Genomic DNA, 24,741 nt, shown 5'->3' on the forward strand with positions numbered 1-24,741 from the left:
AATAAACTGTGTCGGATTATTTGTTTCAACAACCCCGAGTCATGTATCCTTCATCAGCGTTAAAAAGGCCAGCCATAGGTCGACCTTTGGACTTTTTTTTAGGGCAGGATTAAGCGCAACTTCATACCCTTCCACAATTGGGCATTTGCACAACCACACTTCCTGGAAGCAGGCAAGTTCCAAGCCATTCAGCCAGTTTGTATGGAACAAATGCGAGAATCCACTCGTATTACAGGGTCCACATGAGTATAGGGGTAGGTCCTCCGCAATTTGGCATTACTTTTTCGGTTTTGAGTTCAGAGACTCAGCCAACCAGTACCAATCATTTGTGTTCTTCGATGTTTCCAATATATCAACATCTTCACTGGTGGTTCGGTCCTCATTCATTACACCTCATATAGTAATTTGGATTTGATCTCTACAGTGGGTTGATACTTTTAATTCATCCTTGCTGTTTTTGAGAGATTATCTCTGCTGATGAATTGTTGGACTCCTCTTTTTGGACTGCTGAGCCTTCAGTTCTCTTATTTTTAGGTACTCGAGAGCTCTTCATTAAGCTTTTTCTATCCACATCATTTTCATAATGCTCCGACATGACATTGGTGGCCTTTTGTGTATAAAACAATCCACTTACTTCCTTTGAGGATGAGGTGGATTTCTCAGTGTCCCTAAATATCTCAAAGCCTAGAGACAGAAGTACAGGAGCAGCTTCCATAAATTGGATCACCAATGATTTTAGATTGAATATGCAACACCACTTTATCATGTCTGTCTTCTTGTATGAACTCCACAACTTTCAGGTCATCAGATGAAATCAGTCTCAAACACGGAACCAGATGGAATAACTTCAGGACGTTGTTCCGATTCAAAATTATTTTGTCATTGTTATGCACGCTTTCAATTATGATTGCATGCAACAGCATTTTTTTATTTCCACAAATCGTTTCTTTTCTAGATGTGTAGCTAGATCATTTTGCATGCTTAAGGGTCGCTGTTGAAGAACTAAAGTGACCATTTTGATCGCTCTTACCCATTTTGGGCCCTTTGTCGTCCATGTTACTTTCATCTTTGTTCTTTATACTAAAGCAAACACATTTGACCTTATTTTCATGTACAGTTGTATTATCAGCTGTTTTTTTCACGGGCCAACTGTTCTCATTTTTCGTTTAAAGTTACGAAAGTCGGGCTAAGTGTTCTTTCAGGTTCCAAGGCAGGAGTTAGCACTCGACATACAATAAGAGCACGTTCCGACTTGTTTTATAGGTTTCTGCCCCTGCGCACTACTATTGCCTTCACATGTTTTGCTGTTCGCCGAGCAATATTCGTATTTGAAAGTATAGCGTTACTTATGCTTGGAGGTATGGTGTCGTCATCCTAGGTTGACATATTCAGAAGGTCGACGGGTATGTCGTTGATACATATTGTCTCAACTTCGGTCTCCTTGGCATTAGATTCTTCTTTTTTTATTATTATTTTGGTTGCTATTCATCTCAACATTTACTGTAACATGTACAGATTTTATGTTTGAGGAATTTTCTGGCGCCATTACCTCTGCGCAATTTTTTTTTTTTTGCAATTTAATTTTTTGGTTTGTTGGTGCAAACTCAAGTCCTTCATATTACTTCAGGTTTATCCACAGTTGCACCCTTGTTCCCTTTAAATATTTGGAAGATTCCAACGTCGCCTTTCTCAAGGTCAACCACTTCATCTACCATCTCGATCGAAGATCTTCCATAGAGGTCAACATCTCTTGATGTTGACGGTATGTGAATGTTTTGCAGAGCAAGATTTTCTTTTCCCGGCTTTGTTTCGAAGGAAATTTCCGTCTAAGGGCCATTAGGCAATGTTGTCATTTCAGTTTGAAGAGCAGATTTTCCTTTATTCAGGCTTTGTATTGGTGCAGTATTAGAGAATGTTCTCTCATCACCATTCATCAAAGTTGTCGTTGCTCTGCCATTTTATTTACTGCAAATAAATTCCTTTTTTCATTTTGCCCAATTTTAATGTTATGGCCTTTTGTCTTACCCCTCTGTGAATACTCTTTTTGTTTCTGGACACATTTGGGATTACATGTTTATCTGGCCCAGTGCTCTCACCTGCTGTTTCCATCTGGTTTCTTCCATGTTCCTTACCAATCTTTTCTCTGATCGTAAAAAGGCTTATATCGTTCTGACAATCAATTATATTTTGGTTTGGTGCATCCAGATTCTGGTGCACAGGTTGCTCCCCTTTATTAGGCAGGCAAGAGCAGTGTGTCATCCTGAACTGCACACACTGCTTGCTTTCGCTTTCTCATATTTCAAAAGAGCTAAGGTCTATTCAGCCACTTCCGCAAACAATTTATTTACACATTGTGTCTCTTTGCTGTTCCGTCAGGTGTTCAGGGAAACTCAATCTTTGCATTAGTTTCAACTTGAGCACCTTTGTAGACGTTGTTCTCCTCTTCAGTTGTTATTAGCTTGGAGTTCATTAGTGCAACCAATGTGGTCAAATCCTTGATATTCTCATATAGTTTAGTAAATGGCGCAATAGAAATGGACATTGAGGCCATTATTAACATCTGTAGGTCTTGTGGTACTGAATCTAAACTCTGTAAATATTTTCCTCTCTCACTCTAATCTTGGTGCTCATTTATTTCCTGGATACGACTGTTCCATTATCGAGGAGTCCGAAGTGGATCTCAGGTGAAGACTCCTCACTTTCGGGCGGTTCTTTTTGTATCCTCGTTACTAATGAACTGATTCCATGCTCCTGTTTTGTGTCACTTAAACTTGTTGTTCCTAAACTGAGAGCAATGAGGTTTAGGCGACAGACTGGTCTCAATTCTTCTTCGCTTCAGTATTGCACTCACCCACGTGTCGGCCGCAGTGGTAGTACTAAGCTTACTTTTTCTTTTGTTTTTTCAGTGTCTTTTTCTGAATGCGATGTAGATTGATTATTTGAGTTGCGGGTTTTGTTCAGCTGTGTAAGATCAAGCAGCAGTTTGTTTACCACTGCTAATGAGTTGCGTCCGTTTTCCCTTTCGTGCACCTGCATTAACCCTTGTATGCCAGTAAATGTACCAATGTGGTCAATATGTCCACTGGTAAAACCAGTTTTTAGAACTGTTGCGGCAAACACTTCGTCGGCTTCATCAGCTACGTCACTCGACTTATTTAAATTGCCTGTTATCAGCTCCACATCCGGTTCCTGTTAATCACACCATCCTCCTTCATCCTTCTCAAATGCTGTTTTTTTCGCGGAGGCCGTCCTTTCCCTTCAATGCAGCTTCACAAGCTTTCATGTGTGCATTGTGTCCACGCCAGGCCAGAACTCGCAGCTGGGCAATCCTCACTGTCCTTGCATGTTCGCTCACCAGTCAGCCCCGATGTATCGCGATGAGCACCAGCAGGAGGCCATGCGAAGTGCTCACAGCGGATGGTCACCGCAGTGTTTAGTGGCAATAGCGCTGCGCGGTCACTGAAAGCACACGCGCTTGCCTCTGCAGACGTACAGAAGTCATTACTGCTGCAGGACAAATATAGACCGACTTGTTGGTGAGCCGGTTCCTTCAGCCACTGGAATGCCACGTTTTCGTGGTGCTCGCGTTCTCTCTTGCACATTCCCGCTCAGGATTCAGTCTGGACTTCCGTGGCGCCACGGACAGCCTCTTTGGCCGCACTTGACAGCTGGATCCTGCAAAGTTAAACCCACGGGGTGGAGGGGTAGGGGAGGGGGGGCGCGGAGCCACGAGCTCGAAGCTCAACCCTTCAGGCCACGAGCTCTGCTCCAACTATCAATGCCTGTGACAACTGGCTGCTTTTGTTTTTGCCACGGTCTCCTCGCTTCCGTGGCGCGAGGGTTTGTTGCTGGATGAAGCTCTCCTGAATGAGACTTGGGGAATTACTCTGCAGAGCACTCCGTTCAGGATTATGGGGGGGGGGGGTGACTTGTATGGGCAGGGCGGCTTAGGCAGTGTCTCTTCTCCCTTTAAGCCCTTACCACCAACGGGTTTCAATTTAAGTGATAATGAATGCTAATAGCACCTGAGCCGGTGTCGAGATGATCAAGTCTTGCAGTCCCAATGGCAAGTCGACAGCTAGTCAGTTCAAAGGACAGCGTCTAACAGTTCAGCAGTGAAACAATGCTTCCGAGGAGTCGAGTCGGCATTCAAATGGCTAGGAGGAGGTTTCAAGCAAGTTGGTTGGGCACTTGAGTCAGTTGCTTACACAGAGTCCCAGAAATTGGGGTGGTTTGATGCAGTCTGCTATAATGGGTCGAGTCATCGTCTGGATGGCTCAAAAAGCAGGTCAGTGGTTCAATGAAGGTAGAATGCCAAAAGCAGCGCCGCAGGTCTGGTAGCGGCTCCTAATGCGTAGAATGTAGACGAGCCAGCGATAAAATACAGGAAGTGACATCACTGGCAGTTATATGACTGCAAATTTGCATGTAGTCGCTAACTTGGTGCAACGGCGCTGGGGGGCGGGTGTTGGCGCACGCGCAGAACAGTGGAAACATTGGCTAGCATGCACTGCATATACTAAAGTCAAGAAAAAGGAGATTTAAGACATCGAGTTGCATTCCAATAAGACATCACTGCCCCTACTCCACTGCTCTATAATCGTCCAGGTTGTAGTAGCCCTCCCTCAAAAAGGCAAAGCAACACAACAAGGATGGGAGAGTGAAATTCTTCCTAAACAAAAGGTACAGCTGCAAGGTGGAGTACCACCACCACCACCACAAAAAGTTCCCAGTTCAAGGGAAACGAGAAGTAAAGACGTTTCCCGATTAAAAACTACCAAGCAAAGCGTGTGTGGTGCCATAGTTCAGTAAAACATCAACAATTCAAACTTACAATAGTGCTGCTGTAGACTGACCAGCCACAAGTGACATTTGCTAAGATGTTACCTCTGGGTAACCAGAAAGAGTTAGGGATGTAGCTTAATCGTAAACCTTTCAGTGGACAGATCAGTTGTGCTGCTGAAGTATAATGCAATCCTGGCTGAAGTATAATGCAATCAAGTGTGGTTTCAGACTTGGGGGGGGGGGGTGGGGAAAGAGTGTTAACTGCTTTTAACATTGTAGTTTACCAGAAATTATGGTAAAGTAGTGTACAATGTTAAAAAGCAGTTACCCAGGCTCACCCTGCACCCAGGTGATGTTTGGGACTGATGGAAGCACTTGCGTCTAAATGTTGTAGCCACGGTTGTCTCCATGTTTTAAAACTCCCACTTTCCGGGTTTTCAACATTCATTTGAAACACCCCTTATTCAAAAAATGAAGGCGTCAGTAAAAAAAAGTACACCCCACTTATGCTTAATGTCTTACCTTCCAAGAAACCTTCAGTCAAAATTCACCCACTGCAATGTTCCTAAATTCAGTGTGCAGAGTAGTGTCCGACTGAACCTCAATCAGCTCTTCCTGGGCATTAAATGGATGATGCACCACCTCCTCTGCCAGAAAAGTCTGCATCACCCAGTCATTAATGCCAGCATTTACTTCAGGGAAGTATTCATCAAAGCTGGACCTTACTGTTGCTAGGTGGCGTGCCCAGCTCCAACTGTTCTTTTGCAAAGGTCTTGCTTCCTCTTGAAGGCAAATACTTTATTCATTCTTTCCTCTGTGTTCCCATGTCCACAGGAATGCCCCCAAAGGTGGGATTGGGAGTTTCTGGGGTGGTGAGTTCTAGTGGTCTTAGTTTCCTTAATAAAATACACAAATCACATAGTATGTCAACCAGACAATGTATCATTGTGTACAGCTTAAGGGGGGGGGGGGCACGTGACCCCAAAGAAGCACACTAGGAGATTTATTCTGGAACAATCAACATTGTAAACACACCTCTAGTTTAGATTGTAAAGAGTGCTTGTGCTGCAATTACAAGCACCCAGTTAATAAAGTCCAGACTTAAAAACACTTGATCAGCATTCAGCGAGTAAAATAACCTTGTAAAAATAAAATGCAGCTTTGCATAAAATTACAGCGAATTTTGGGATTATCAGGCACTGGCACTGGCCGGCTCTGCTGTTGCTGTTGCTGTGGGAGAAGTGAGACTTGCGATGGCGACAAATTTAAGGTTAATAGCTGCTGTTTATCACAAGATGGCAGGCCAGCACAGATCTTAACCACTGAATGCCCACTGAACAGCTATAAACCCTTCTATGTCAGCAAGAGGCTGATGTAGAGGAACCAGTGTTAGAAAGCAATGAGGTATTATACTGTACCATATCCCGTGGGAGGTGATGCCGCACCCCCCCAACCCCCCCCAAGACTCAGTGAAGGCCCCTCGTGTCAAAAGGTTGAAAAGTCCTGCCGTCTCAGTCCCCACAGTCCTAACTTCTTCCCCACTTAGAGTGGAAGCAGTCTGCGGCACACAGCTTGTAATGCAAATCGCACATTTAAAGCGTCAGGACAAAAAAAAACATAGAACTGACTACATTGCTGAGGTAAATGAGTTCTGACTGGCAACACTGGTAATACCGTATAGAGCCACATTATCGCACCGCCCAACTATGGGTTTGAGGGAAAATGTGGAGGAAAATCCTTCAGCAAGAAGCTGGAGGTATTTCCTCCACCATACCGCCCAAAATAGAACAATTTGGGGTATTACCACCAGCAAAATTACTACCAGCAGTAATACCGCTGAAATCCACCATGGAGTCCTATGGACTCCAATTAATGGGGACTAACACTGCCTACCACCACTTGTAATCCGGCAGTAATACCGCCAGACCAAGTGGCAGTAATGGTAGTACAGTTTGGTGGTATCTCAGCAGATTTACAGGCCACACAGAGACATCACCCCTCTCCATGTTGTCTTTTATTGTAAAGTGGATTACCAGGTTTCAGACCCGCAAGATACCCCTGTCTCCTGAGGTGACTCAGACCCCCACCACTACGACTCCTATGATCCATCACCTTTGACTATGCTGGCTGGGGCTGATGAGCATTGTAGTCCAACACATCTGCAGAGCTAAAAGGTTGCAGAACCCTGTGTCCAAGCAGAGGCCTGGAACTCCATACCGCCACAAGCACCTTATCATTTGACTCTGGCTCTGGAATAGAGACTTTATGCCGGCCCTTTACCCACAAACATTGGTTGTTAATATCACTAGTGCAAGAAACAGACGTTCAGGATGGGCGGTAAAAAGACTTCTGTGGGTCGTATGTGGCCTACGAGTTCACATGGTTTGGTTGACCAGGGAATAGCACACGAGGCATGGAGTTGGGACAGGTTGGCAGGTTAGCTGCTGGCAACCTTTCAGATGGCAACCGTAAACCCATGAAGAGGGAGCGGAGATGTGCAGTGCTTCATTGCCCCCCTGATTTGTCAGAGCTACATTTTCAAAGCCTCTCTCTGAATGGAGCATGAGTGCATTCATCTCTCAGTTGACTCACACAGTTATTGTTCTGTCTGAGTCTTTCATTTGTTATAAAACAGCACCCACGCTTAGTGGCTCTCAGGGGGTAGGGAGCCTGGGACGCTCCAAGGACAATGAACTGGCAGCTAGGGGTTTTTAGCAATGCGCTACTTTTGTAAACAAAATGAACCCCCCAAAAAAATCTTTTTTTTGTGACTGCACCAGTAAATCATCAAGAATCGATGACTGGGAGAGAGGCTGCAGGAGAGCGATTCCCCCTTATTTGTATGGTACAGTAGCACAGATAGGAGAAAGAGGTTGGTTGGCTCACGACTGTTCAGTAGCACACCTGGGAGTGGGTAGTTGAACTGGCTTTGGGGTCCCCGTTTCTCTGTGATAGCATACTTTTTTAATGAACATTTAATTGCAACTACATGTGTATACCAAGTGCTTAATTTGTAAAACAGTAGGTGCCTGTGCCCAAATATGTTCTAGCACTTCTGTGACACTTGGGCAGTTCCACACCACTGCCGCCACCACCCATAGTGCGACAGAGCCGGGCCTTTGTGGGGCCTCGCCATCTCAGGCTCCATTAGGAGCTTATTCATGAAGAAAATAAAAAGACACACATTATTTTGCCGCGATGACCATCATGAAGGCAAAAGGCGGCGTGCGCTTTTTCTTTTGTCTCCATAAATAGGCTCCTAATGGAGCCTGAGACCTCACAAAGGCCCGGCCCCTGTGGCACTGAGCATGTGTGGCAGGGGCCGTGGATCGGGCTGCTGCTTGGTGATGAAGCAACAGCCAGATCCTTTGGTCATTTATCCTTTTTTTTTTTGTTTTTTTTTTTAAACTGTGGATGCGCGCGCCCCCCGTGGGCATGAGGCTGCGGCCCACCAGAGGGGCGCGCCCCACAGTTTGAATGCTGCTGCGCCTAAGCCCTCCCCTCTAGGACCATACACCAATGAGCCCTAGAGGGGAGGGTTTAATCGCACATTTTCGTGATTATACCCAGCCGGAGAGAAGTGATGCAGTATCGATGGAAAGGGCCATCGATGCTGCATCACTTCTCTCCGGCCGGGGGGGGGGGGGGGGGGGGGGGAAACAGTGGGGGGGAGGGCCCTGGAGCCCCCCCCCCTACTCGGCACCCCTGGCTCAGGGAGAGGAGTTACTGTGCCTTGGGAGGACGTGTGTTGGCCTTCCTCCTGAGGAACAAAGAGGCAGCTTTCTGGCAATTGCCCCACATCTGTAATGGATAGAGCCAGGTCAGACAGCCAATACACGTCAGCCCTGTCATGGCTGAAGTACTGCACACCAAACTTGACAATAGGACATCCAAATCATGTGGCTGTATAAAATGTGTGACCCTCGTAGCCACCTTGCCATAACGGATATTTAAAGTTTAACCTGCCACCATAGTGACTAGGCTATACAATTACTTCGTTTTGAACAAGGAGCTTCAAAAAAAGTCACCGCTGCCTGTTGAAACTTTGTAAGACAGCATATGCCTGTAATGCAAATTTGACCCTTCACCTGCCCTGATGCTCTGCAGAGTTGTTCATGTACACGGCAGGAAACTAGCCCGGTCAAAAAGGTAGATGTGCGCTATGCTTTTCCCCCTGGGGTTTATGAAAGGGGACTGATCAGCAGACCCCCTCATCAGAAACTGAATTATCCACATGCAATAAAAAGTAAACAAGGCCATCACACTCTTGCAGATGGCATGCCGTCATATTGATGTATGTGGATAGAGGGTGTTTTACATCAGTCACAGCAGCTGCTATGCGCACCCGTGATGCCAGAATTGGAGGGATCTTCTGCCTTGCACCATTTGGTGTGCAAAATGAAGTAGTGCATGTGCAGGTATTGCAGCCAGATGCGACGGTTCTGCCCACAGTCTCTGGGGCAGGAGAGGTGGAGATTGTCTCCACGGTCTCCGGGGCAGGAGAGGTGGAGATTGTCTCCACGGTCTCCGGGGCAGGAGAGGTGGAGATTGTCTCCACGGTCTCCGGGGCAGGAGAGGTGGAGATTGGGGCAGGAGAGGTGGAGATTGTCTCCACGGTCTCCGGGGCAGGAGAGGTGAAGATTGTGTCCACGGTCTCTGGGGCAGGAGAGGTGAAGATTGTCTCCACAGTCTCCGGGGCAGGAGAAACACACCACAGTTCAGGAGAACAGACATGGAAATGTATTTGTAGGCCCCACCACCCATATATGCTAACAAGTCTGAGATTATGACCAATCGCAGACCCCAACATTTGCCCTTGCCACTAGGCAATGATAGGCCTGGCTAGTAGGGTGCAAGTGACCCATCCGTGTCCTGGCTGCAACACGTGAATCTGGAAAGCCCTCTGACCGAGCAGGAGGATGAGGACAATGCCTGCTGCAGACACTCGAGGAAATGATTCCATCTGCCCAGAGTGTCTCTCAAGCAGCTTCACTCTGTGCAAGATGAGCGAAAGTGGGAAGGCTTGGACACACATGTGCAGTGCCCACCATGCACAGGACTAGCAGGAACCGACTAGCCCTCAACTGCAGGCCACCCACGCAAACATATAAATAGCCTCCTACTCGGCTCAAGCGTGGGCTGCTCTGCCACTCCACTACCAAGAGAGCCTGGTGGAACTTGAGGGAATCCCTGGTACCCAAGGAAGACCTGCCTACCCGAAGACCTTCACCACAGGCCTTAAGGAAAACCTCCCAATACTGGAAAACTGCATGTTAACAGCCACCTCATGTTGATAACAATTAAGAGGATATCGCCTGTGGCTATGAAAGGAAGACTTACCTACAAAGGAAATATGTCAAAAACACTCGCACAAAGTAAGAGGAAACACCACTGGCTTAATTGCATTGGGTGCGCAATCAAACTGGACACTGAGCCTCAGCCCTACTTACCCAGTGATGCAAAGTACATCGGGGTTTTCCAAATCGCCTCGAACACTCGCGTAAAGTTCATGAACCTCGAGAACCGTTTCATGGCGAGTACAGGGATTTAGGAAACTTTCATTTTCCATTTGCTGCAAACAAACATTCTGCAGTAAATAGCAAAAAGTTTCACTATGTGCAGCTGGCCTCTGGGTGGCAGTATTGCGCCAAATATTAAATTTTCTTATGATGAAATGCAACCTTTAACAGCAAGTACTATTTTTTTTTCACTGGCAAGTGATTTTTTTTTATCAATTAGGTAATCTAGACTTGCCGGTCGAGTGATTTTTAAGAATTGGCAAGGCCCGTGCAACCAGGCTTAACAGTGATCGCCACTCCACCCGCTTTGCACCTGCTCAGCATGAGGAAGTGGGTTTAACATGGGGGGGCGAAGGGGGGGTGAATATGCATGTATTACAGGTCATAAAACAACGGTATATTTGCGCTACATCAGCTTGGTAGTAAATTGGCCTATGGACTTCTAGCCATATTTTGGGTGTTTTGATTTATGGGAAAAGTGGTTCACCGCAGGGAAATTACCAGTTGTTACTTTTCACAGAAGCCTGCACGAGGCCTGCACGATGGGGACTAAATCAGTCAAAACAGCCGCGCTTTCGGATGGCGGCAAGCTTTCTTCCCTGTCTCGGCAGGTTCCACAGCTGCACTGTCCACCTTAATGCAGGCTACAGAAATCGAGCTGCTTTCTTCCACTAGACGTAGGGTGTGCAGCCATATTTTCATCACCTTCCACACTAGACTGTAACGTGACCTCCATGTCACACGTCAACCCAGTGACCGACAGAAGGAGTTTGCCCCACCCAGCTAGCTAGTAATGGCTCAGTCGTTTAGATCTACGCCCTACGTGCCCTCTGTGAAGGGCCCACTACTGTCTGCGGTTTCCTTTAGAAGTGCCACTTTAGAGACGTTAGCTTACTGTGCATTTAACGTGCGCAGTCTCCGTCGCTCTCTGCAGGTTGTGTACCACACTTGACTAACGGCTGCCTGGTCCACGACAGCGTGGCTACATACAACTTCTTTGTTAAGAGTATAGGTAATTGAAGTTTCAGTAGTGCCATTGTGGATTATTTAGTACTGGTGTTACACCGTTTGCTCATCCCGGCCGGCGTAATGATAACTTCACACACGCGGGCAATGGCTTGACCCAGTGTTAGGGAAAACCAGGACGTCTGGTACCCGGGACACCCTCTGTCCTGGGAGTTTTTTCATTTTAGAAACCCTGTCCGGGGGTTGCATGGTTGGGTGGCTACGGTCCCGGGTTTTTGCCAGGACCCGATTTCAAAATCCTAAAATCCGGTCCCGGCGCAACTCTTCCTGTGCGAATGGGGGCGTGAAATGCTTTTCACCCCACCCCTCCCCCACCCCATTTCCTCTCCCTCCCCGCCACTCTCCTCCATTGAGGAGTGTGCCTGTGAGCACCCCCTTACCCTCTCCACAGTCCCACGACATAGAAGTAGGACTACCGTTTTATTTGTATTTACTTCAGTCCTACTTCTATTTCTATTTCTATGTTCTGTATTTTGTTTTTATCTTGTCACCCTACCCAGTGTGCATATGTCAGAATGGATTTTCCTATAAAGTTTTAGCAGCATTGCGACAGTAAATTGCAAAATAGACATTGTTGATGTAGAATGTCTCAAGCTCTCCAATACATTCCCATCACTACCTTCCTCAAATAATAAGAGAGGCTGATCATCTGCCTTTGCCACTGGGTCCTTCCCATCACTCCTCAAGCACTTCCTTGTGCACCCTTTCCTCAAAAAGCCTTCTGCCAACCCTTCCTGTCTGGCTAACTACCGCCCTATCTCCATTAGCCCCTTTCTGGGCAAACTCTTGGAGAAACTGGCCATCTCCCAGCTTATCCACCACACTGAATATGTTGGTTGTCTCCACAACCACCAATCTGGCGTCAGAGCTGCCAGAGGCACGGAAACTGCAACACCCATGAAGACTTGTTCTCTAATCTCAATTCCAACTCTCCTTCCGTTCTCATCCTTTTCTCTGACCTTTCCTCTGCCCTGGATATGGTCCATTATGCCACCCTTATTTATCGGCTCTGTGATACCCTTGGCATCACAGACCCGTCTCTGGTCTGGTTGACCTGCTTCCTCTCTGACTGACCTTCAACTGGGCCCTTTTCTCACCTCCATCTCACTCCCCACCTATCCTCTCGCCTTGGCTTTTCGACATGTACCTTGCCCCGCTAGCCCATTTGTTCCTCACATTCTCTCCTAACTTCCAGTGTTATGTGGATGACACACAGCTCTCTTTCAAGCTTCCCCCCTGTGCCTCTCTCATTCCCGACTGCCTGACTGCTATTCAGGCATGGTGCACTGCCAACGATCTCTGCCTTAATGCCAGTAAGACTGGAATCCTTCTCATGGGGGCCCCAGCTCCCTCCTTCCCTCCGACACTGGCCCTTCATGGGCCCCCTCCCCTCACCCTCCTGTGAGGCAAAAAACCTTGTTGTCATGTCCGACGCCTCTCTCTCCTTCTCTCCTCACAGACATCATGCACCTTGCCAAGAAGGCCCACTTTCAGCTGCTTCTCCTCAGAGGCATTCTCCCTTTCTTCACCTTCCCCCAGAAACTGAGCTCTCGTCCTCTTCAAGCTGCACTACTGCAACAGCCTCTTCCTCAATCTGCCAAACTCCTCCCTTCAACTAATCCAGAATAGGACTGCAAGGCATATCCTTTGACTCAAGCCCAGGGACAGCATCTCTCCCGCCCTAAAATCTCCCCAGTGGCTTCAGATTGTTGTGAGAATCATGTTCAAGACCCTCTGCATCATCCACAAGGCTTTCTGGGGCCTGGGATCCCAGTACATCCAACTCTCTCCCTAAATACCCCCTTGCTAGAGCCCTTCGGTCTTCTAGCTCCAACTCTGCAGATCAGATGCTTTTCCACGCAGAGAGTGGGGGGTAAATCTCTCTCCTACCTCTGGAATGGCCTCCCTGCCCCTCTCACACTTGAGTTGGATCTCCTTAAGCTTCTCAAGACCTTCCTTTTCTCTTCCTCCTTCCCTCTCCCCCGCTAACGTCCCAGTCTGCCTTTTGGCTGGCTGCCTGGTTCAGAGTCGTACAGGGTACCAGGCCCTCCCTGTCCAGTCTACCCCTGCACTTGGTCTCCCATGAAACCCCCCACAACCTACACTTGCCGTCCTGGGCCCCCTCCCCTGCACTGGCCTGGCCTGGCTGGACCTGCACCCTTGAGCCCTCCCAGCCCGTTACCTCACACTTAGCTTGCGGACCTTCCTTCCCTGTTTTCCCTGGCTCTGACCACCTGGTCTCCCCTGCAACTCGCTTTTCTCATGGGCCTTCCACCCTGTCCAGCACTCACCCTCTCTCTGTCCCCCACACTTCTTGTTACTGCACTTGCACGATCCGAATGTCACAAAGCCTAGTATCACCTTTTTGTTTTGTCATCCCTGCCCGTCCGCCTTGTCGCTCCTTGAAAAACACGGCGTATAGGCGCATTATAAATATGTAATAAAATAACTAAATGAGTGACCTCCACGTGCAACGCATTCTCATCATTTGTCAAGCTCTTGGCCACATCTTGCCTGACCACCACGGGGACATACAATGCCCCCTGCACTACAGACTCTGTTACTGCAACACCACTGTTGATTGTTACTACTTCAGGCAGACCGCATCCAATTTAGTTTTGAAGAGAGGGACAGGTTCAACACAATGGTTATCAAACATAGTCTGGTAACACAACAAAAGCGGTTTTATAGGAAGGTAGGTATTCAAGGTGCATCAAAGGATTGCAAAACAAATGAATCAAATAGAGTGCTCACACTCAACACACATGAAAAGGGGGGGGGGGGGGAGGACCACCCGACTCGGCGTACCTGACCCTAAGGAAGAACACCCTGAACCTGGCGGGGGTGCCTGTCCCTGGGTGGCGTGTGGTGTATCGCCTACTAAAAAGATATAGAGGAGAGTACTATCCCTCAGCCTTCTATACTAATGGCAATGTCTGAAAACAGACACGGGTCGTCCAACAAAAGCATTTAAAACAGTGGTAGACTCCAGAGGGTTAAGCAGCGGGCAACAAGGCCATGAATTGGGTCTTGAGGCTGCTTGATCTTGAACGTCGATCCAACCTGTAAAACAGGTCAACTGCTTATATTCCATCCAGAGTGTGCAACTTTAATGATACCCGTAGGTCACTATGGTTGGGGTATGTAAGAGTACTGGTGGAGTGACCACTGGTGGATAAATAAAATGACCAGCCAGGGGGCTGGGGGGCTAGACAAGACTCTTATAAAAATGTGTGGCTCACTCAGTGGTAATGAGTGTGCTACAGTAGATAGTTTTTAGAGGATTATGTCTCTTTAGTAGGTGTATAAGAGATCAAGCGTGGGTCATGAGAGCCCTCATGACCGAAAGGGGTCGACCGGTTTCAATGGCGCAGGAGATTCAGGCCATCTTCTTCAGGACCGTGGTTTAGAATGCAAACGAGTTTGCCAAGTGTTCAGTGAGGTGCTGAACAGGAATGAAGATACTGGTGTCTCCTGGAGGGAGACAAAAGAGGGAGGGGGAGAGAAATAAAGAGCAATCAATGAGGGGGGGGGGAAGGAAAAAGGGAAAAGGGACATAAGAAGGGGGGTGTTTGGGGGCACCAGGGAGTTGGTGCAAAGCGCTAAGGGGTGGTGCTTTTAACATGCCTTGAATGGAGCATGTAGGAGCAAGGCCATTAATTGGTCAAAAATTACAGGAGTAGTGAGGGTGCCTGTGCACCAGTGGTTGAACTCGTCGCCAAAGGGTGGGGGAGAGGAAGGGGGTGCCAGACGTGGTCTCTAAAGGTGACTGGTGGGCTGCTGCCAGGGAGTGAGAGGCGCTGATGTGCACTAAATAGGTGAGAAATTGTGCACTACAGAGTGGAGATGGTGAGCCCCTAGCTCGTAAGCAAATTGGGTGAAGAGGGGACAACCAGCTCCCAGCTAGGTGCAAGAGGGGTGCCTGGGAGGTGGGGAGCCAGGCTGAACATACCTCTAAACCAGCATGCTAGCTGGAATGTAAACGGTGAATCTGGGTTACTCAAATCACCACGCTGCAGGTAAAAAGTATACCTGTAGGGAGTAAACAAACCATGTCAGGTATAATAGTCTGTGCTGGGCACATGGCAGAATTACCATGATCAAAAGGCCGTGGTGCCTAAGTGTGGTCTGTACCTGTGAAGGGGGCAGCCGCTCTCCTCCGTGTTGTCTGGGAGCTGTGTCGGGCTTGTACAGCTCAAGACTGCTGGTTTGTTGGGATAAGGCCCAATGCCTATAAAAACAACGAGCAACGCGCTCGCGCAGGCGTCTGCGTGCCGATGCTGGCTCCCTGTGAGCCTCGAGCGTCGGGAGGCAATGAGAGAAAGCTCGAGCGCCTCTAGAAACAAAGGCTGAGCGCGCTCGAGCTCGAAAAGGGTCAGGCACCGCACTGGGTCTGATCCCTGGTGGAAGAGACTGGGTCTGGAGAGAAGGAGTGCAGGGAGGGGGGGGGGGCGGGTGATAATTCGCAAGAATTATTTAAAATAAAAAAAAATAATAATAATTAAATTAAGAATAAAGAATAAAAAATAAAAAGTAAAAAATAAATTGAATGTAAAAATAAATGCAAAAAACTGACAAGTGGCAAAGCGGAGAAAAGATTGAACGAGCGGTGGAAAGTAGTTGGTGGGGTACAAGGGGGATGGAAGGTCCCAATGGACCATGGTGAAGAGTGGGCATCGAGAGGGCCTCGTGCCCGTTTGTGAAAGAGACATGGGCAACTCTGGGGAAGTCCAGAAGAAAACATAACGAACCTGCAAAGCACGTACTTCCGAGTACGTCTAGTATGTTATCTTTTAGGGCAACACTACCAGTTCATGCCACTGGATTTGTTCATTCAAACCTTCCAAGTAGGTGTTGAGTCTATAAATCCACATCTGTTCTTTTTTTAACAGTATGTTGTGGTAATTGCCGCCTCTGCGGGGCGGTGTGACTTTCTCTATGATAGTCCACTTGAACTGGTCAGCTGTATGTCCTTTATCCAAGAAATGGGACACCAAGGGTGCACTAAGTTTGTGCGTTCTTATGCATGATTTATGTTCGGTCATGCGGGTCCGAACTGGCCTATTTGTCATGCCGATGTATCTCAGGGTGCAGGGGCTGATTTGGATTTTATCGCAGCTTGAATAAAGATTCAAGAGCAGAAGCAGACGATCACTCTCACAGTGGTTCCTTATTTTTAAGCACTAGATATACACACACACAACTCTGCTGTACAGTCCTCCACAGCTTCTAGAGAGAATTCCAAAGTCTCTACAGTCACGCTATTAGCTTAAATCCCCAACTGTGATGTTCTTACGCTGGCGCAGCGGTGTGCGCACACCCTCAATTCAATCTGCTGCGCTGTCAATTAGCAGAAATCCAAATATTAGTGTGGAGAGCACAAGAGGGGCAAGTCTTGGAATGTAATTTCTATGGTCAAAGTAAGCAGGCGTTAATCTTGCAGTAATCATACTGCGCAATTCCTGCACAAGCGAGAAAGTAGCACTTACACCAAGAAATGGTAGGGTTTGAAACAAAAATTGTAGGGTTTGAAACAGCTGGGAGCTACTTAGCTCCTGCTTTTAGCCATAGAGAGCCGGGTTAGCTTGACATCAACAGCTACATTTGGCTCCAGCGGCCATCTGGTTCCATACAAACATATCTATGTGACATTAACATTGTGTATTTGGGAATGTCTCCAAAGAAGCATGAGAGCCATCCAGAAAACAAAGAATCATGAATGTATCTCAACAATGCGGTGCAATCGTAAATAAAGAACTTCCTTAAGGGAAAGGGCCACCGTCAAGATGGAAGGAAAAGGGGGAGGAGGGAAGTCGCAGTTGATGAAGCGAGGAATATACAGAGGTGCCCCAGTTCAATGCCACCGTGATGTCCCTGGTGTGAGTGTGAAGTGGATAGTGAGAAAAGTAAGAGTAGTGGGTCGTCCCACAAGTAAGGATAAAACATCTGGCGACAAGACTGAGGATGAAATCCTGCGTTCCACCCGACCAGCACCATAAATATACGGCAGTCCGCCATTCCAGATGGCGGTCTGCCGCACCATAAATTCAAGGTAGTCCACTCCAAAATAAGTAAATGGGAGTCTGCTAATCCATTAAGAGAAACGCAATCCGCCACTATACAAAAGGCGATAAGCCATCCTAGGAAAAAGCAGCGTCAATCCGCTATAATTCGGAAAGAAATCCACCATCCTGAGAAGAAGTCGCACTGCGTGTTCCACCGACACCGGCCTCCCTACGCAGCGGCATTCCCGCTCTGCCATCTTCCAATACAGAAAGAGCCCTGCAAACTGCACCGGCCCACCGACTGCAGAACAAGCAAGAGTACCACCAGTGCACCGTCTACTTGATGCCCCGTCCTCCATTTTCATCAGCAGCTCAATCGGGCCGCTGTCCTCCAAAAGACCGTAGCGTCCCAACACGGGTGAGCCTTCCTCGACTTCCAACAACAAGAAGTTCCATCACTGCAACAAATACTGGGAGAGACCCACCCGGCACGCCCTGGAAGCAGAGCGGCTCAGACAGTGTCCCCGAGTCCAAAAACAGGTCAAAACCGTCCCACATGTCTAAACCTGGAGGACACTCAAGCAGTGCAAGTGAAACAGCAATCCACACCTTCCATTACGGTCCACCACGGCAGCCCGCCTTTTATCCAGCAACGAGAGGCCCACAGGTCCTGAGCAACTCCAGGAGGAACGCAGTGAGAAAATAAATGCCTCTGACGCACACCCAGCAGGGTAAGGGCCCCGCCGCCCACACCTAATACAAGGTAGCCACACCCCTTCCCCTCAAATTGCAATCAGAACAGGTCATGAAATCCAGAGTGAACGCCACAACGCCCCTCCACTGGTTCTGGATCAACACAACCCTACTACCACAGAGCAAACAAGGGATCACTACATAGCAGCCTCCACCACCATCCAGCTACAAAAGCCACCTACCCACCACTCACAGCCATCACTGGTGCCCCTGCCAGACTACACTCAGGAAGAAAGCCCACGACCACACTAGGGTCTGGACCTACTACGCCTGTAATCACACCCCTCAAAAGGCACCTCTGCCCCCCCTCCCGAGAGGTAGAAATGTCACTTCGCTCTCACTGATAGTGCAAGATGAGATGCAGGAAAGAAGAATAAACAAAAGCAGGAGAATAACCAAGGATCACACGCACAAGAGTCAACAGTGACACCAAAGGACTAGGGCGGTCCATGAACTAACTACAATGGAAGAGGGGGGGGGGGGGCAGAGGTGCCAAACAACTTATGCATCCAGAGCTGCATTCCTGAGAAGACGCCAACAATGTAAACTTCAGCCACAACAGGACAGGGGCCCCAAATGAGAAGAGTGGCTGGAAGTTCTCACTATTTTTGTGAAGAGGACAGCTGCACTCCTGGACATATTTATTAACTTAGCTGGAAAAGAGGTCAAAAGCAATACTGAAAAAAATCCTGCCACAGAGAACATACGAGCAGGCCATCACTGCCCTCAATAAAAAAAAAAAAATTAAAAAGGAGTGACGCAATCAGAGATTTTGAAATGTAACTTTCAACAAATGCATTCAGCTCCCTCACGAATCGGCAAATGAATGTGTTATTGGATTACAAAAGAAAATAGCACACTGCGAATTCCCAAAGTTGTCAGACGATGAAGCAACACGTCTCAGGATAATAGGGGGCTGCACATCATCCATACTTCAAAAGCACCCCTTAAAAAGAAAAAAATAATAACTCCCACTAGAAGAAATACTAGAGTTATAACGCATTAAAAGGTGGAAGTCTAAGACACACACACACACACACACACACGATTTCCATGAAACGTATCATGCACAACACACCAAAGCGCCGCCACAAGGTCAATACAGCACAGCAGAACACTGCATCAATACGCACCCCAACAAGACCTGTGTGCATATGTTACAGGTGCTTGTGGTGATTCCTGCAAAGGGGGCCGTGCCCAGCAATAGGTCAACATTGAGCCAGATGCGGGAGAGAGAATCACCTTGAAACAGTATGCAGGGAAGGAGTACTCCACCCTCCAAGATCTACGCTAAAGAGCCTGAACCACAAAATAAACAACCAGACAGATACTACTGAGAGTATGCGCGATGACCAGAAGAATGAGTAGAAGATGAAGATGTGTGGCATTGGAGGTCAACTGCACCCGTGAACACCCGAGGTAGGCCAAATACGTGAGAGCAGTTTGGCGAGAAGTAGAGCGGGTAGTTGTATCCCAACAATGCAGTGCAATCTTAAATAAAGAACTTCCTTAAAGAAAGGGACACCAGCGAGAGGGAGGGAAAAGGGATTAAGAGGAGAGTGGGACGTTGTATCCCAACAATGCGGTGCATCTTAAATAAAGAACTTCCTTAAAGAAAGGGACACCAGCGAGAGGGAGGGAAAAAGGATTAAGAGGAGAGTGGGACGTTGTATCCCAACAATGCGGTGCATCTTAAATAAAGAACTTCCTTAAAGTAAAGTTACACTAGCGAGATGGAGGGAAAAAAGGATTAAAGAGGAGAGTGAGAACAGGTAAGAGTAGTGCCCTCCTGCAAGTAAGGATAACACAATGGATTGTATATAAACATTCATTCCAACTCTCCCGGTTTAGGTGGTAGACTCACGATTTTGCAACCAAAGATTGCACAATTTTCAACCAAAAATGGCACTAATGACATTCTCCCGATTCCTGTGGGAAAATCTCCCTCTCAGGGGCTTAAGAATGTTGGCATGTCAGATGTAAATGGACGAAAAAGTTCAAGTTTGCATCTCACATGAAAGTTAGATTTGCTGAACACTATGTACTAGCTCTGGTTTTCTACTATATACGTATTGGGCATCTACTAGGAGATGCCCAGTTATCCAGAGGCTTGTTTCAGATCGTGCTCATGAAATTGTAATTTCGACCACACTTGGGCTGTCTTGAATAAAACAGCATATACATTTGTTTTCGAACACCATTACATATTGGCAATATGCGAATGAACTGCAACCCTGTAACTTGGCATTAAAAACTGGCATACTCTGCAGCTTGTCCCCTAAAATAAATAAATAAAAAAAAAATAAAAGAAGGGGGAGAAAGAGCAAAAGACTAGGACCCTGAAGACACACTAAAATACGTCAATTTCTTGTGGGCTGCAGCCACTCATCCGCCCACCCCCAGAACTTTAGAGTCCCCAATGCACTGCCACTGATATGTACAGGAGCAGTTCAGTGTGCATAGCAGTGCATGGATGGATCTATTCCCAAATGAAGGCAAGTTGAAAGGTATCAAAGGCAATCACAAGTTACAGCTTCCCCAAGCCTCCCATTCCCAGATCATAAAAGATTCACCTTAAATATGGGTGGTCTTCCAAAGAGTGTGGGTGCATGGCTGAGGACCAGCTGCTGCTGCTGGGGACTGCTGCCATGGCCCTGCTCCACAGCCGTGCTGGGACGGCCAGCAGCTAGCGCTGCGGCCAGCAGCAGGAACCAGCTGTCAGGGGGGGCAATGACACGACCACCGCGCAACAAGCGGCGGAAGGATACGTGAGGGGCCACACACTTACAACTTAGTCCCCAGGTAGAGAGCCAACATACTACACCCAGCCCAGCTCAAGCCGAGGCTAGGGGCTACTTACGGAAAAGACTTCACCCGGGGAACCGCTCTGTACGACCTGGCAGCAAAACACATCAGTTCCTGAAGGCACTGCCCCCGACCTGACCCTTTATCTCAGCTGATGCCTCTATCCAGCAACAGTTTAAACATGGCGCCAATGCTCCCGCCGCTGCCAGGTGACGCTCGATGGACACAAAAGAAGGACAAGCGGGAACCTAGAACTCTGACACACCCTCGCAGGGTTCCTATGTGGGCGTGGCACAGGGGGCATATTGCAATTGGACGAGAAGGGGTCTTTATCCGTGACTAACATGGTGGCACTGCCTCGGCTAGTTGAACACGCGCGGTCTAGTGTTTGAACGCCTTAAAGCGCAATCGCCATGAGTGGGACTACTACGCCCATTTTAAAACTGTAATGGTAACATAGCAATCAATAGCCAGCGAAAATGGACAAGTAGGCAAAATGACCTTCAAAATAAAAAGTAAGTGCTCACTCGAGGCATGATAAAATGCGTAGGTATGCTGTACTATTATTTCTATTGGTAAATTTTTGAAATACAACTGTTATTTTTAAATAATAATGTTTACTTTAAAAGTAACACACATAAGGTATCGTGATATAGACGTTAAAATCTGCAAAACAATATAACTTCAGCCGTGTGAAAATGGCTTGTGATAGATTACATTGAAACCCCGAGCATTTTAAAATGGCCACCGCACTATCCCGTCCCTCCCCTTCCTGTTGCCTCGTGTTCCCTCACACGTGACAAGGGAGGAATGTGACGACATCACACCCCCCCCGATACTAAACATTAAGTTCACTATCAGGGCATCTCCTCAATGAGGCGCGGTGGTCGACGTCGGGATCTCTGGGGTCTCCAGTTATTTCTCTCACGCGACTCCAGAGGTGTCCAGCGGAGTTCATCAGCGTCAGAGTCCTCTTGGTCTCCTTCATAGGGTGCATCTCGCATCTGAGTGTCCATTGGTACGCATGGTTCGACTAGTGGTATGATTCCAGGCATCTTCTTGAAATGAGAGCTGTTTCTTGTTATTGTGTGGGCTGCTCCTTCAGCTGTGATGAGAGAGCCTTTCCTCTGTGTGATGGTGAGGGGCTCTGCATTGAACGACGCCATGTTTTTGCGGTGTTGTGGCTGTCGCACTACGACGATGTCCCCTGGCTCTAGATTATTCTCCTCGGCTCTCCTTCTCCGGTCTGCCATGGTTTTCATATTCGTTTTCTGGGCCGCATCATGCAGTCTCATTTCAGTGTCTCCTTTGTACCGTTCTTCCTCGAGTTCTATGTGTGGTAGCCTAGTTCGCACATTCCTGCCAAACATGACTTCTGATGGTGACTTGCCAGTGGTACTGTGTGGGGTATTTCGATAGTCTCTCATTAATTTGCATAGTAATTTTTCCAGTGGCTCTCCTGTCAAGCGAGCTAGTTGCGTGGTTCGTTTGATGCTTCCCATGAACCGTTCAACTGTGCCGTTCGCTTGAGGCCACAACGGTGTTACTTTCCTGTGGTGGAAACCCATGTACTCGGCAAAGGTTTTGAAGTCTTGGCCTGTGAATGGTGGTCCATTGTCCGATTTTACTACCTTTGGGATCCCGTATGTGGCAAACATCCTGTCCAATGCGGGGATGGTGTGATGTGCTGCTGTTGATGACACAACTTGCGCATCAGGGAATCTTGAGTACTCATCGATGACTACTAAAACATATTCACCCCCTTCCAGAGGACCAAAATGATCTACAGCAATTTCTTCCCAAGTTCCGTTGGGTAAGTCAGTCATTTTGAGGGGTTCTGGTCTGGTTTGAGGGTTAAGAACTACGCACGTGGGACATGTTTTCAGTAGTTCTTCCACTTGAGTATCTAGCTGAGGAAACCATACCCTTTGTCTTAACATCCTTTTTGTGGACATTATTCCCCGGTGTCCTTCATGTGCAAGATCAAGGACCCTTTTCCTTAATGAGCGAGGAATAACTAGTTTTGTCCCTTTCAGTAGGAGTCCCTCTGTTTCTGCAAGTTCTTCCTTCACTGTAAGCAGACAGGTGATGTCTTGTTTGGTTACTTCTTCCGCACTTTCCTTGAGTTGTTTTGCTTGTTTCCAATGTCCTGTCTCAAGACATCTCAAAATGACCTGTATTGCTGGGTCCAGGTTGGTTTCTCTGGCTATGAGTTCCATGTCCAGTCCTTGTGGTGTGCATTCTTGGACCACATACCTAATGTATTGGTCTGCAATGGATGGATCGGAGTGGCAGTCTTGAATGGGATGACGTGAAAGAAAGTCTGCAGGATTCTGTTCCTTTCCGGGTCGATGAATAATGTTGAATTGATAGTCCTGTAGCCTTAAGGCCCATCGAGCTATTCTGGGAGGCATCTTGGCTTGAGCATTTCCATAGATGAATAGTAGTGCCTGGTGGTCAGTGACTATGGTGAAAGGTTTTCCATATAGAAACAGGTGAAAATGTTCGCATGCCCACACAACCGCCAAGCCTTCTTTCTCCGCTTGTGAATATGCTTGTTCAGTTTTTGATAGGCTGCGACTGGCATATGACACTATGTGTATGGCCTGGTTATCATTGTGATCTAGTTGAGTTAAGATGGCTCCTAGGCCGACTGGACTGGCATCCACTATCAGCTCTGTGTGTTTCTGTGGGTCAAAATATGCCATGTTTTTGGCATCAGCGATGCGATCCTTGATGTTTTGGAACGCTTGTTGGCATTCGTCCGTCCATCGGAAGTCAACGTTCAGTTTAGTGAGGGCTCTCAAAGGTGCACTGACGGATGCAAAATCCTTAATGTACCTCGTGCAATAGCTTGCCAGACCCAGAAATGATCTCAAGTCGGTGACAGAGGTCGGTGGTGTTGTGTTTGTGAGTGCGTTGACTTTTTCGGGATCTGGAGTCATTCCATTTTTGGAGAAGATGTGGCCGAAAAACCGCAGGGTTGGTTTTCTAAATTCACATTTGTCCTTATTCAGGGTGAGGTGTGCTTCTTCCAGTGCCATGCATACGCGCATGAGGGTGTCGTCGTGCTGTTCTTGGGTTTGTCCAAACACAAGGATGTCATCACTGTAATTTAGACAATTCGGTACGTGCTTTATTACATTATGAATTTCTGACTGAAATATCTCGGCTGCTGAAGAGACTCCAAAACTGAGCCGCTTGTATCTGTAGAGGCCCAGGTGAGTAGCAAAAGTAGTAATGTACCGGGATCTTTTGTGGAGTTCCAACTGATGGTACCCTTTATTGAGGTCCAACTTTGAAAATATGGTGGCTCCGTTAAGCAAATGCACCATGTCTGTTATTCTGGGAGATTGATGACGTTCTCTCAGGATTGCTTCATTTGGTCTTCTCATGTCCACGCAAATACGAATGTCAGCAGAGTCTTTCTTTGGGACTGGTACAATGGGGGATACCCAAGGAGTGGGGCCTTCAGCAGGTTCGATTATGTCTGCTTCCAAAAGTTTCACTAATTCGTTTTCTACTTGCTTCTGTATATTGATGGGAATACCACGGTAGTGTTGTGCCACCGGAGGGATATTGTTGTCTATGTGCAATTCAATTTGTCGGTCCTTCAATTTTCCCAGTCCTTTGAATAATGCAGGGAAAATCTTGTCAATGTTGGCAGTGGGATCTAGGTGCTTGTGCATCATGAGTCTGTATAAGACATGAATTAGACCCATGTCGACTGCGGACTTGTAGCTTAGAATGCATCCACTATCCGTGGCTGCTTCTAAAACATGCATGGGTATTTCTTTTACGTGATCTTTGTATCGACATGATGCCGTGAAGAAGCCTTTACAAGGTAG

General features: G+C 47.4%; 1 protein-coding gene across 4 annotated transcripts in view; it reads right to left on the minus strand.

Moving 5' to 3' along the window:
- CEP83 (centrosomal protein 83) overlaps positions 1 to 21,118 on the minus strand; it is a 284,641-nt gene extending 263,523 nt beyond the window's left edge. For 2 of the 4 annotated variants that reach the window (XM_069629802.1, XM_069629804.1), the window contains exon 1: positions 20,662 to 20,854. The gene's annotated coding sequence lies outside the window, so the exon portion shown is untranslated. Of the gene's footprint in view, positions 1 to 20,661; positions 20,855 to 20,948 lie in introns of those variants that run through there. The other 2 variants (XM_069629801.1, XM_069629803.1) reach the window with 2 other exon arrangements.
- Positions 21,119 to 24,741: the final 3,623 nt, after the last annotated feature.

The sequence above is a fragment of the Ambystoma mexicanum genome, chromosome 12 (assembly GCF_040938575.1).
Source record: "Ambystoma mexicanum isolate Mex_15411 chromosome 12, UKY_AmexF1_1, whole genome shotgun sequence".
NCBI classification, from domain to species: domain Eukaryota; kingdom Metazoa; phylum Chordata; class Amphibia; order Caudata; family Ambystomatidae; genus Ambystoma; species Ambystoma mexicanum.